This window comes from Passer domesticus, chromosome 3 (assembly GCF_036417665.1).
Source record: "Passer domesticus isolate bPasDom1 chromosome 3, bPasDom1.hap1, whole genome shotgun sequence".
In the NCBI taxonomy this organism is placed as follows: domain Eukaryota; kingdom Metazoa; phylum Chordata; class Aves; order Passeriformes; family Passeridae; genus Passer; species Passer domesticus.
The window spans coordinates 39,485,029-39,497,682 of record NC_087476.1 but is presented as its reverse complement, the minus strand read 5'-3'; the positions used below and the strand labels follow the sequence as shown (position 1 = coordinate 39,497,682).

The following is a 12,654-nucleotide window of genomic DNA, read 5'->3' as shown; positions in this document are numbered from 1 at the left end:
CATTTAAATAACAGCTGGTATCACTTCTTTCACCTGTGCTTTGTATTAGAATGGAAAGCTCTCTCCACCAGCAAATAAAATATACTCTCAGTCTTCATCTGTTGCTGCTGGCTGGCTGATGGAGAATGCAGCCGCATTGCTGAACACTCTCACCATCAACAGCAGGGGCACATCCAAACTTCCATTTGGAAATTATTCATGGTGTTAAAGCTCAAACTGTACCCAGAAGCTGTTGAAGACATGAAATGGCCATTAGCTTTGGCTAAAACTGTGCCAGGTCCATCCCAAGACATCAACAGCATAGGTTAGCAGCAGCAGCACCTAGAAGTGTTCCCTAATATAATTTCTTTTACTTACACAGCAAAGCCTTCAAGGACAATTTGGAAATGAGAGATTTTAGTATTTCTTCATTGTCTGTAGAGAGGGTGCAGGAAAACAAGGCTTAGTGAGGTGCCTATTATAAAGAGTTATGGATCCAGACTTCGCTGACTACTGTGGGACAGGGGTCAGCAGAACAGGACATTACAATGCACATGGGGCTTCTTAAGATGAAACACCAAAGAAATTTTGCTGGTCCAGACTGAATATTTTTTTACTTCTGCTTGTACTTAGATTGGCCCAGGTCCCAACTGGCCCAAGCACACCACACACTTGGATTCAGTTCATGACTGTGCTTTGTCAGATTCAGAAACTACCTTCTACCAGTGATTTGATTTGGCAGAGGTTTTCTGAAACTCTGTCACATGCCCAGCATGTCAGCCCTGCTGGCAGGTGCTGTTTTCCCTCCAGGACAGGTTCTGCAGCCTTTGCAGAGCTTTGTGCCACAGCAGCCAGCCTGCAGTCCTGCGACTGCAGCAGAGACACACCTCAAGGGAGCCACAGGTAAGACACTTTCCTCCCCAGTCTTATCCATTTATTTTACTAGACAAATGGATTAACGAACTCTGAAGTACTAAAGGTCTCCTTGGGTAGCAAACTGCTCTTAACTTCACTGGTTTCTATAAGAACTGACATTGCTCAGTAACTCCCCAGCTTTGCTCAGCACCTTGCAGTACTATGTCCTAAAGGATTATCATAGATGTGAATTGAATACAAATAAAGCAAGACCCATGACATTATGAATATTCTATCTCAGATATATCCTCTAAAGGTATTACAGAGAAAATGCAATCCATTACAAAATATGAGAGAAAATTAGACACCTTGTCTTGACATTCACTTCTGTCAGAAAGATCACACATGGGAAGAATAAATCTGTAGCTCATATTGACTAAGTTACGAGCATTTTGTTAATTATAGAGAGATGACCTTCCTCAGAGCCACACTGTTCTTGAACACCTGCAGGGATGGGGAGTCCACAAACTCTTTGGACAAATTATTCCAGTGCCTCACCACTCTCATATTACAGATTTTCTTCCTGATGTCTAACCAAAATCTACCCCACTTCAGCTTAAGGCCATTCCCCCTTGTCCTACCACTACAAGCCCTTTCCAGCTTGTAAAAGGTCCCTCTCCAGCCTTCCTGCAAGCTCCCTTTAGGTACCACAAGGCTACATTTCAAGATTCTCCCAGAAATTTCCCTCTGCTTTTGATTGACAGAGAGTGATCTATATAGCAAGATCTCATATAATTATGTTTTTATTCCCTTCACAAGGTAAAACAGGACAGTTATTAGTGTAGCCTGAAGATTTATAAATAATATAATGATAGGCTGAGGAAGTTTCTTATTTATTAGATAATACCAATGTTCAGGCTAATTTTTGAGGCCAAAAGCCTCATAGTATATTAGAGAAGGCTAGGATTAGTAGTGGAAAATTATCAAGAAGCAACCTCAAGCTATTACTAGGATGAAATTTTAATTAAATAATCAATTTCAAAGACATTAAAAAGACATTCAAAAATGAGCAGGCAGATTAGAAAGGAAAAGCTTAACACTTAGTTTAAAATTCAAACCTGTTTTTGGGCTCTTCCTCTGTTATTCTTGTCCTATTTTCTTCACATTTTCGGTACATATTTTCCTTTGCCTTCATTCTCCTTATTCCATTCTTATTTCTTTACTCCTCAGCTTCAGCCAGGCCCTTTCTGGTCCAGGAAAATGCAATATATCTGGAATGACTTATTCACAGAATGTACTTTGTTCTAAACCTTCTCCAAAAGCTGTCTGCTTTCACCAGTAGTCACGCAAAGCATCAGGGCAACAAGGTTTTCCAGTTTCTTCATAACACCATTTTTAGATATGTAAAATGAAAATGACATGAACATTCCTTCATTATTTATCAGCTGACCTGGGACATAAAGGCTAGAAGATTTCTAAATCAGACAAAATATGGCCAACAAAGGATTCACAAAGCATTGGTCACCTGTAGATCTCACAGTGCTGTAAAAAGAACAATCAGTATTATTTGTCTCAAAAGCCAGGCTGAAGCTGGAAGAACAAAGTGGGAACACAGCTTTTCAAAAGCCATGCAGAAGACTGGTGACAGGATCAGGAACAGGGTACTTGACTAAATCATCAGGCTAATTCCTGATGTCCTACATCAAATAGCTTCTCCTGGCAAAAGTGCTACTTGCTTGGTAGAAAGGCTTAATAAAGGCCAGTATGAGTTTTAACTTCTCAAAGCATGCAAAAAAATTTGAAGAATGTGTCAACAAACATATGCACATACAAGTATATGCTGCGTATTATTTATTATTATGTATTTCTCTCTTTCCCAAACATTTTGAGTATTCTAGATGAAAGGAGAGGAAAGATCAGGAAATACCTTACATTGGGAACACAGATTACAGCCTGTGTTGAGTAATGAGAAATTTCAGCATCTCATAGGTATGAGATACTAAGTATTGAGTACAGGCATTACACAAAGGTGGCATTACAGTGAGACATCACTCTTTCTCTAATCCTCTCTCAGCTCTCCCTCCAAATCCAAACATTGCTTCAGGAAAAGCTGGTAGAGGTGTGGAACAGTATTTGTACAACCTTCTTGTTTTGACTGTCCTGGACAATTCAATTAAATATTACTGATGATGCACTTAAACAGAAATAAATACAGTTTATTTCTGGGATAGGTTCTACTTGTGTTTTGAATATTTATTTGCCTTTTTGCTGATTTTCAATTTTTAAGTCACATTATTTTGAGAGGCTCTGCTAAACTAAAGTTAGTCCCTTCTCTGCATTCTATTAAATGAAAAAATACTAGGAGAAAGCTCTCAAAACATTTTATTTGTTAGAAAAAATCAGTATGTTTCACCTGTGAAATTACAGTAACTAAGATGTCCAAATATTTTCAATGATCCAAGTGTTGTCTTGACTCCTATACAGCTCCTGTCATTTGTATAATGAGTACTCTTGCTTATTTGGATAAAAAGTTATAGACTAGCTATGCTTTTAAAAATTATTGTTATATAAATTAATAGCAAAAAGGGAATAGAAATAATTTAGCCAAAATGTTCTAAATTGTGAGGCAAAAATTTAATAAATAAATGGACTATTAGAAAAACATTATGTAAAATGCACTAGGTATGGCATGATTTTGTAATTAATACTGCTGGCTTGCGACTTAACAAGGGCAATGTAATGCAATACATCTATGTTAAGTCCTAAATAAATTGCTGAGATTTGTACAGACTATAGTTTGAGACATTAATTGATTGCCAGAAGAAATGAATTAACAAATAAAAATGCTATTGCAATTACCCTAGGAATGGTGTTGGAGCATTTGTTCTTGATCACAGCTGCCTTTCACTTTGCACTGGTTTCTAGTCCCATTCTGTACCTCCCTGGCCGAAGTCAGATATGCAGCCACTGGTGGTGCTGGCCCCATTCTGCCCAAGGCCACCTGCAGGGGCTGTTTTGGAAGTGGCTGTAAGAGCACCTAGCTGCCTTTTCGGAGGGGTCTCAGGCCTTTCTCCTCTTGCACCCTTGGACCAGCAAAGAACTGGCATGTCCTGGGAGCTCTGGAGTTGCTGAATTTGCGTGGGTTGCTTGGTGCTGCTGGAGCCTGGCTCTTCCCCTGCACACCACTCACCCAGGGCATGTGCAGTGGCTCAGCCCTGCACACAGGCATCGCGTTTGGCGATTCCGGGGTTCACAGCTGCTTTCTTGCTCCTCTGCTGAGCAGCCATTAGGCCAAAGCTCTCAACAGGTGACCAAGTTATTGCTCGTATAAAAGTCCATTGCCTCGTGAGTGTGCCATTTACACCATGATTTATTGTTATAAAGCCACAGCTGCACTGCTCAGGTGCAGTGGACTTATCATGGAACAAGACAACCTACAGTATGCAGTTCACTCCTCTCTGAGACTGGGAGGTTAAAAATGAGCCACAGCTCCAGACTAAGTTCCATCTGTACTCAGTAACAAAACCTGTAAAATTATTTAAACCCATTTAAAACAAAAGAGAACTGAAGCACTTTGCTATCCTTAGGAGGTGACTAAAGGGCTCTAAGGGATGCAAAGAATTAAATGCATCTCTACACCTACATAAAAAAACCTATAGGAATAAGTGTCTATGTGTGCACAAAGCTACTCTATAGTTACATATTAAAAACTCATTAATTTATTTAAGAGCTTTATGAGGAAATCAACTCTGTTTACCCCACATACAACCAATGAATGTCTGCTTACGGTATGGAAAAGAGAGCAATGTGCTCAGGATGTCTAAAAACACAGTACCCAACAACCAGACATTCATAACCTGTGCTAGGAAAGGAGAAACATACTTGAAACTCCAAGAAAGCTCCCCATTTCATACAAGCTGCTCCTGTTCTTGTGCAATAGTTCTGACAGTAACGAGCAATCCACAGTGACTCATCCATTTAGAAACTTGAGCAAAAAAGCATAAAAGGAAATGGAAGTCACAGAAAATTATGTTCTTTCCAAAGTCTGTCAACTGCAAACTTCTAAGGAGATTTTCCTAGTTTCTAATCATGCTCTTTTTTTACTTTCCATGGCACAAGTCTAGCTGAACCCAGCAAACTCTGGATTCCTGAGTGTGTGCACTCAATAAGTTGCCCAACCATTGTTATTTTCATGAACACCTAGATAGATAGTAGCAGTACTTCTTGCTATATTTGCTGTTCTTTCACTTTTCTGACAGTTTATGTCTCAACGTTATCCTGCTCTCTTTAGTCTGCTTCCTTAGATCCTTGCCACCCTTACTCTGACACACTTTCTAAATTTCACTGTGCAATTTCTTGTCTGTAATATATTTATCTCATTTGCTATCTTGTGAGCAAGTCTTGCTCACAAAACAAATGCCACCTGAGGATGCAGAAAGGATTCATGCTCAGAACTTTGCTCTTACTGGCAGGTTAATGTCTATTCAGAAATTTAAAACTGGCAAACAAGTTTGGTTTTAAGATACAGTTCAAGGTAATTTTTCATCTTGCACTTGAGACTGGATTTGTCAGTCAGCAAAGTGTTAAGAGTACAACCTCTTACTTTACATATTGGACCCACAGAATTTACTTTTGCGGATAAACACCTGGATGCCATGTTACAGTCCAGTGCTAAGGTTACACTCTATGCAATATACTGACATTGCTGGATGCCCTTTTTACACCAAAGAAAAGGAAAGGTATTATTTTGAGTTTTTCTCAAAAATCTTCTCTTTCACTCCAGCATTCCCTCCCTTTTGCTTCTCACTGAATCAATCTTAGCTATTAGAAAACAGAAAATCTAAAGTGAGGGATAACTGTGAAGTAAGCAGAAGGCAGCAAGAGTGGGAGTTGGCACAGGGCAGTGAGATAGGAATGCCAACTGCAGGAGGAATAGATGCCATAAACCCTGTGAATTACAGGAGAAGGACATGAACGAGAAAAGTAAGAAAAAGGCAAGTTCTTCAGTCACCTCAAATAGTTGCTGCAGTTCTAGAGGAAGAGATTCTGGGAACCTTTTCTTCACATAATCAGCACATGTAATTTGCAGCATTCCCTGAGGATCTCAGGGTTCCTCATTTCTTTCTTGTCTAAGGGAACTCCAATATTTACATTCATCCTCTCAGCAGCCCAGATGGTATAATTACAGTATCTGATGATAAAATTATTCTTCTGATCTTTTTTCTCCAGCTTTAGAGAAAAAATGGTATTGGTTAGAACATCAATTCTTGTGCAGCTGAATGTAAAGCTAAGCTTTGACTGCTCTACTTAGAAAACAGAAACTTCCAGGAGAAAGCTCTGTCTGAGATTTTAGCTTCTGAAGATAGCTTGTTTTAGCAGCATCTAGATAAGCATGTGACAGTGACAGGACACTCTCTGTGCTTTGCACACAAATTGTCGTAAGCAACTGTCTTCGCCTGAAAAATCTACTTTTGACAACTGAATAAATCAGACAGCCAGATCATAATAGTTGTGGAATATTACTTCTGTTTTATACACTGGGGAGTAAAGCAATTGCCTGAGGCCAACAAGTTACTGTAACACAGCTGGGAACTGAATCTTATATCTTGAATTTCGTGCAAATAAAAAAAAAAGAAATTACCGTTCTTCTAAGAATCTCACCCAAAGATATTACATAGCTATTTTTCTGCATCTGTGGTGCAATAAAATATGCACCTGTGAAGATGGAAACAGGAGACGGGCTTATGGGAAGCATTTATGAATAGCACAACATTTCTATAATGTCATGATTTGGGGTTAATAATAAAAAAACCCTCTAGCATTTCAGAACTACACTCAAAATTTTCCACATATCTTATACTAACATACCTCTGGTAGAATTAGATTCACATTACATATTGACATTATTGACACTGTATGTTCAATTTATGTTTGTTCTCATTTTAAATGCTTTTTAGCTGTTGCTGTCATGTTTTTATGTACACAGCATGTTAAGTATTCTTAGCACCCATATTCTGGCTTGTCTATTATTTTAATAGATTTTGGTAAATCTTTTCAGGGCCTAAACCAAAGCTCAAAAATCACAAAAAAGCTCTAATATTCAAATGTTCTGTACATGCTACAGGTTAAAATTTTATGACAACTTAACTAAAGAAAATACTGAGTGCATATGATTGAGAACATGAATTCTGTATCATATGACATTCTTACCTTGTAGGTTTCAAGCACTGGCAGAAAAAAAAAGGAACAAAACCCCCATATTTTTCATTCTCTGCTTGTTCACTTTCTTGTCATAAGTTTCCACTGAAGGCTGAATAATGGCAAAGGAAAAAAAAATTATAATCATGGTAAGTATTAAAAATTTTTAAGATAGGTCTAAGAGGTTTTTTATATTACAAATAATCTTAGAATCTTAAATTTTTATGTACTTTTTCATCAGTGCAGACTTGGCACAGAAATAGACTTAAGATTCCAAATCACAGAAAGAGATCTAAGTACCTGTGAACATAGAATCATATCATTTGGAAAAAATGTAGAGGACAACATGGCTATAATTGAAAAGAGCAAATTTTTTCAGCATCATGAATTATGTGTTTACAGAACAGATTTGGTTGTACCATATTTAGTAATATATTACTGTGGAGAAAATTTGTTTAAGCATTACATTTTCAGAGATATAAAAGTATGAAGTGATCTACATAAAATAATCAACAAGCCCTTTGCATCTCCCCTATACTCCTACATATTACACATATTTAAGATGCATCTATGGGATGTGAAATCCTTCTTTCCTTCCTGATACAAATAAAAGAAGAAATATGGGTCCCCATAATGAACCAAGAAGTATTTTAACTCAGAACATACTTGCTAAATAATAAATTGCTAAAATTGATAGCCTAATCATTAGGCTTTGTAGATTAATTCAAAATGCCTTTGGATGAATAAGAAATATGGTTGAAAACATTCCACTTTAAGAATTGGCTACTTCACAACACATGAATAGTCTCACATTGCTTGTGTAATGCTGTGTTCCAGTGAAGACCTAACATATTTCTACTCCCACTGAATTAATTTAATCTAGTTTCTCACCTCAGATGTAGCTGAAGGTAGTTGAAGCCATGCTTTATTTTACACTAAAATATTCCAGAAGTGATTCCACAGTCCCTTACCTAGCTTTATCATAAGTGGTAACTAGCAGTGAGCAGTCCAAAAAGTTTTGACATAATGATTAAAGAATTTATTTATTCGTTTAATGAATTAGGATTAATCATAGCCCAATTTGCAGAATTGCACGAATTCTGAAAAAAAGACTTTATGAAACTTAATTTTATAATGAAATAAAGTTGCAATTCTATATATAAAGTGAAATTCAATATATAAACATTAATTGATATATAACAAAAAAGAGTCATTGACTTGTACAAAGCTCCCCACTGCTAAACTGAAATTTGTTGGGTTATAAACATTACTTATTTATCATGAATTATATATTTATCAAATTACAGTCTTCTGTGCTGGTTCTCCTGGAAGCCCTATCATTAATATTCTAGTTCTATCCTTCTTTACATCTATAATCTATATTCAAAGGCCCATGATGCCACAGAGTCTCACTGTTATACTTCAAAACTTGCTGCAATCAAACTAATCTGTAGCACCAGGCTAAGAAGCTACACAGAGGTAGCCTGAACTTTTCTGCAATATGTGGGGTCTATCTCCAGACCCTCTGGGGTTTAGTTTTTATGACACATAAGCAGCAACACCATTTTTAATATCTTCAAGAATAAATGGTATTAGTTCAGCACAGCATAGGTGGTTACTCCTATGATGGTCCAGACTTTAAAGCCAGCAACATTCAACCTTACAGAAAGAAGAAAATTAAAATATAATTAGTTTCCACTAAACCAGTTTCTTGCTTTCCAATATGAACATCTCTCTTAATTTCATAAACAGATTAAGACATTTTTGATTGTCACATGTAAGTCAAAATGTCTTGCAAAACACCTAAAGCATTACATTAAATAGAACTCAATTTATTTTCAGAAATACTTTCTCTTGCTTTCTGATAATCAGTTGTTTACAGATTTTTTGAGGAAAAAGTTGCACCTGGACCACCCTGCTTATGAAGTCTGATCAATGCTATTATGACTTTGTACCTTTTATACTTTCAATTTCTACAATATCCTGTAGCAGTACATTTGATAATTTTACTATATTCTTATTCTGTTTTAATACATTATCTGAAAATTTAATTAGATGACCTTTCTATGGCATGAGGAATAGAAAATGTTACTGTTCTCTATTAATTTTCTTTATGCCCTTCAATGATCCACCAGCACATTCTGAGGAACAATTTTTTTGAAGCTGAGTATTTTTAATGTACATTTTCCTTGGTTCAAATCTCTCTTACTCAGATTTTTCTTATCTTTCCATGCATCTTTTCAGTTATTTTTTAAAAAGGAGATAGATAACCAGTATTCCAGACACAAGCATGACACACAGTGATATTTTCAACTGTCCTTCCTAATAATGTATTTGTTGCTTACTGTGTTTGAGCTTAATTTTTTTATAGTTTTAACCAAATGGACAGCCAAATCAATTTAAAGCAGTAGACTACTATAACATAGTACAGCTCTGTGCATGTATAGTGTGTCCTGATAGTATACATGCAAATAATACTATGTTTCTCCAGCTCTTTTATCGCCCAATTTGTTACTATTACATAATTAGGTTTTTAATTTTGATTATCTTTAGAAATTGTTTAGCACTAGCACATATATTTTAAAATGACTCTCTGAACAGCACAGATGTCACAACAGATGTCTTTGGGATCTAAGAAGTACCTGCTTGTTGCTATGAAAATTTAATATTTCTATTATCTGTTTCTTAACTTTTAATGGCAAGTAATGTACTGAAAAAATCTTCCCTCTACTTACATAAAAATGTAGTATCTTTTGAAGGCCAAGTACTTTGCTAGAACCTTTACTGTCTTTGACCACATTTCTAATTAAAATTTCAAAAATGTAATGGATTTTTGGTGCATGACTTTGCTTTGGAAAACGACATTGATATTGCCCAATACATACATCTTATATGTCTATTTTTTTTAAAATCAGGGATGGATTTCTGACTTGTTTACAGTTCCAAGCATCCCTCCTAAGTCTTTTTCAAATTGATACTGCATTTGTTCCCTTTCCTTCATGTGCCTCCTGTTAACTTAAACAACAAAGTATACACATTTTTAAGAATTTCATACTTGAGTTCCTTGAAAACCCCTGAATGAGTACTATTGAGACAGGGTGATTTACTGTTGTTTGTTTTATTGATCCACTCACAAGGCTACTTGTATGACATTTCAATATAGGATATTTCTTGAGTAATTACCAATAGATACTGGATCCTGCATGAAAATCTCTAACCTTCTGTAAAAAACATAGATAAAAACCACTTTAAACTTCTCTACTACAGCGTTATGAAAGATCCAAAGGATCTTTGAAAGATCCTTTCGCTGCTCTATCTACCAGCAATACTAGAACACTACCAGCTTTCTGTCTGCTTGTGACGTATTTTAGAAACATGCATGAAAAAGACTCTAGTATGTAGCTCTTAGAAATTGTTGTTTGGGTATTTTTTCCTTAATGCTGTATTACATCTTGCCTACCATGGTTTTCTGTATTTACTTCTGGTGGGTGGATGGGGGAAGCTTAATTATTGTTTTTTTTGCGCTTTTTTTTGGCTTTTTTTTTTTTAGGTCTAGGAAGTTGTTCCTTCAAGATTGGTAGGGGATTTTTTATTTTTTATTAGCTTCAGAATGAACGCAAGAACTTACCTCTTTTCAGGTTTGATCCTTTGGACAGAATCCTTATTTTAAAGTATCTTTTATTTCTAACACCTTTCTTTATTCTGTTGTTTAACTACATGAACTACTTCCAGGCCTCTTAAAAATTTTTTGATTGATAGAGTAATCTGAATATGGTTATACTGCCTGCATAAAGCCTCCAGACATTTTATAATTTTGACATCTCTTAACTACTTTCCTCTCTTCTATACAGCTTATCTGTTTCAATGTCATGTTACTGCAATGGAGCTGTAAAATTTTGCTTTGTACTTGTTCTCCAATGTTTTAATTTAAAAAAAAAGTACAAATATATGCGAAAATTTCCAAGTGAACAGTAGATAAGGAAGTTGGTCAGCTAAAGGTTGGACCTAAATAGCAAAGCATATGTACTTTTGGTATGCTAAGAGTACGACTAATACAATTTACCATTTTATTTTTTGAAAGTATGTTTTTCAGTCACCTGGAATAAAATCTGAGTACTCACCAAGCACCACATATATATGAGACAAAATAAAGACTGCAGAGCTTTTCACAAAGAAAATGGCTGACTACTTCTTTCTCCCCTGAAAAATCTTAGTACTATTTCTCATTGATTAACATTTCTTCCTGAGGGTAACGCTTTCTTTAGAAGCCCCCTATAGTTCTTCTTTAATTTGTCCTTTAAAAAGAAGTATTCACTGTTATTAAATTATTTTGAATAGTGGTATTATGAAATACTGCATTATTGAAAAACATGCAGCGTATTTAAAATCATACTTCTCAAACTTTAACTGGCTACCTGATCTTAATAAAAAATCAATGTCAGCTCTATAATAAAAGTATTTTCTACCACAGTATATTAGAATTTTCCAAGAAACTTCCATTAAAATCACAACAAACAAACATCCTAATTTTCACTAGTATTCTAAAAATCAACTGAAATTATGGCTGGTTCTTTGTTTGTTGAATCACATTGCAGTTTGTGAAATTAGACTTGAGAGATCCTGCTGTGTTTCTACAGCAATGACTTCAAGCTATAAAACCAACTCTGAAGACATGGCCCTGCTGTCAGATACACAGTGCTCATTTCCATGTACTAAAAAAACAAACAAAAACCTCATCCCCCCCCTCAAAAAACAAGAAAATACCTGTGATTGTGTTAGTTCTATGGAGAGCTAACAATACACCTGTTCAAGGTTTTAAAAAACAGCTATTCTAACTAAATAAAATTGTCTTAAATACTCTAAGCAGAGACCAAATTTAAAACCAAAATTCTTTTCTATAAATGGTACATCAGCTCAATACAATAGCAGGCATCAACATTATCTAATAAAACATTTTTTCTCCAACATGGATTTTAGTTAGCTAATGTATATTTTTGCTATATTATAGTCTATGTTGAAAAGTTTCATTTAACCATTTCTAAAATTCTCTGCTTTAGAAAAGTTCAGTAGATTTTTACCCATACTTTTAGATAAAAGACAATTGGAAATGAACATGAATACACTGATTATTTCTGACTAAGAACACTACTTAACTGATAGGATCAAGAAGAAATGAGGCACTCTGGATCACTCCATGAACACTGACAAGATCTGGGAACTGACTAAAACTGCTCCAGATTTTTTCTATCCATAAAAGGGCAGTAGCATTTTTCACAAAGAGATGAGGAAAATATTGTATGTGCACATATTTGCATACACATATTCTAAGACCCAAATTAATTTAAAAAAAATTCCTCATTTTTGAATGTGCTAAGCCAGCTCTGAAGAGTAGCAAGAATGGAATATACAAAATAGAGTTCTTATCTCTCCATAAAATCATACTGCATGATAACTGTATGTAGAGAAATACACAATACTATGCATGTGAGTTAACTTTGATTTTTTTCATACCAGTGCAGTTTGTTGATATTTTTCAAATTTTTCAAACACCAAGGAGGTAATTTCACACAGCCATGAAAAATAAGATGGCAATGCTTACCTTCCAAACTTTTCACACCTGAA

The 12,654-nt window shown here is 35.6% G+C and overlaps 1 long non-coding RNA gene across 1 annotated transcript; it reads right to left on the bottom strand.

The window, feature by feature from the left end:
• Positions 1-2,043: 2,043 nt before the first annotated feature.
• On the bottom strand, positions 2,044-7,199 carry LOC135298028 (uncharacterized). Its single transcript, XR_010359988.1, has 3 exons — positions 7,045-7,199; positions 5,846-6,063; positions 2,044-2,081 (listed from the first exon to the last, which is right to left on the bottom strand). It is a non-coding gene; the product is annotated as an uncharacterized LOC135298028 (long non-coding RNA).
• Positions 7,200-12,654: the final 5,455 nt, after the last annotated feature.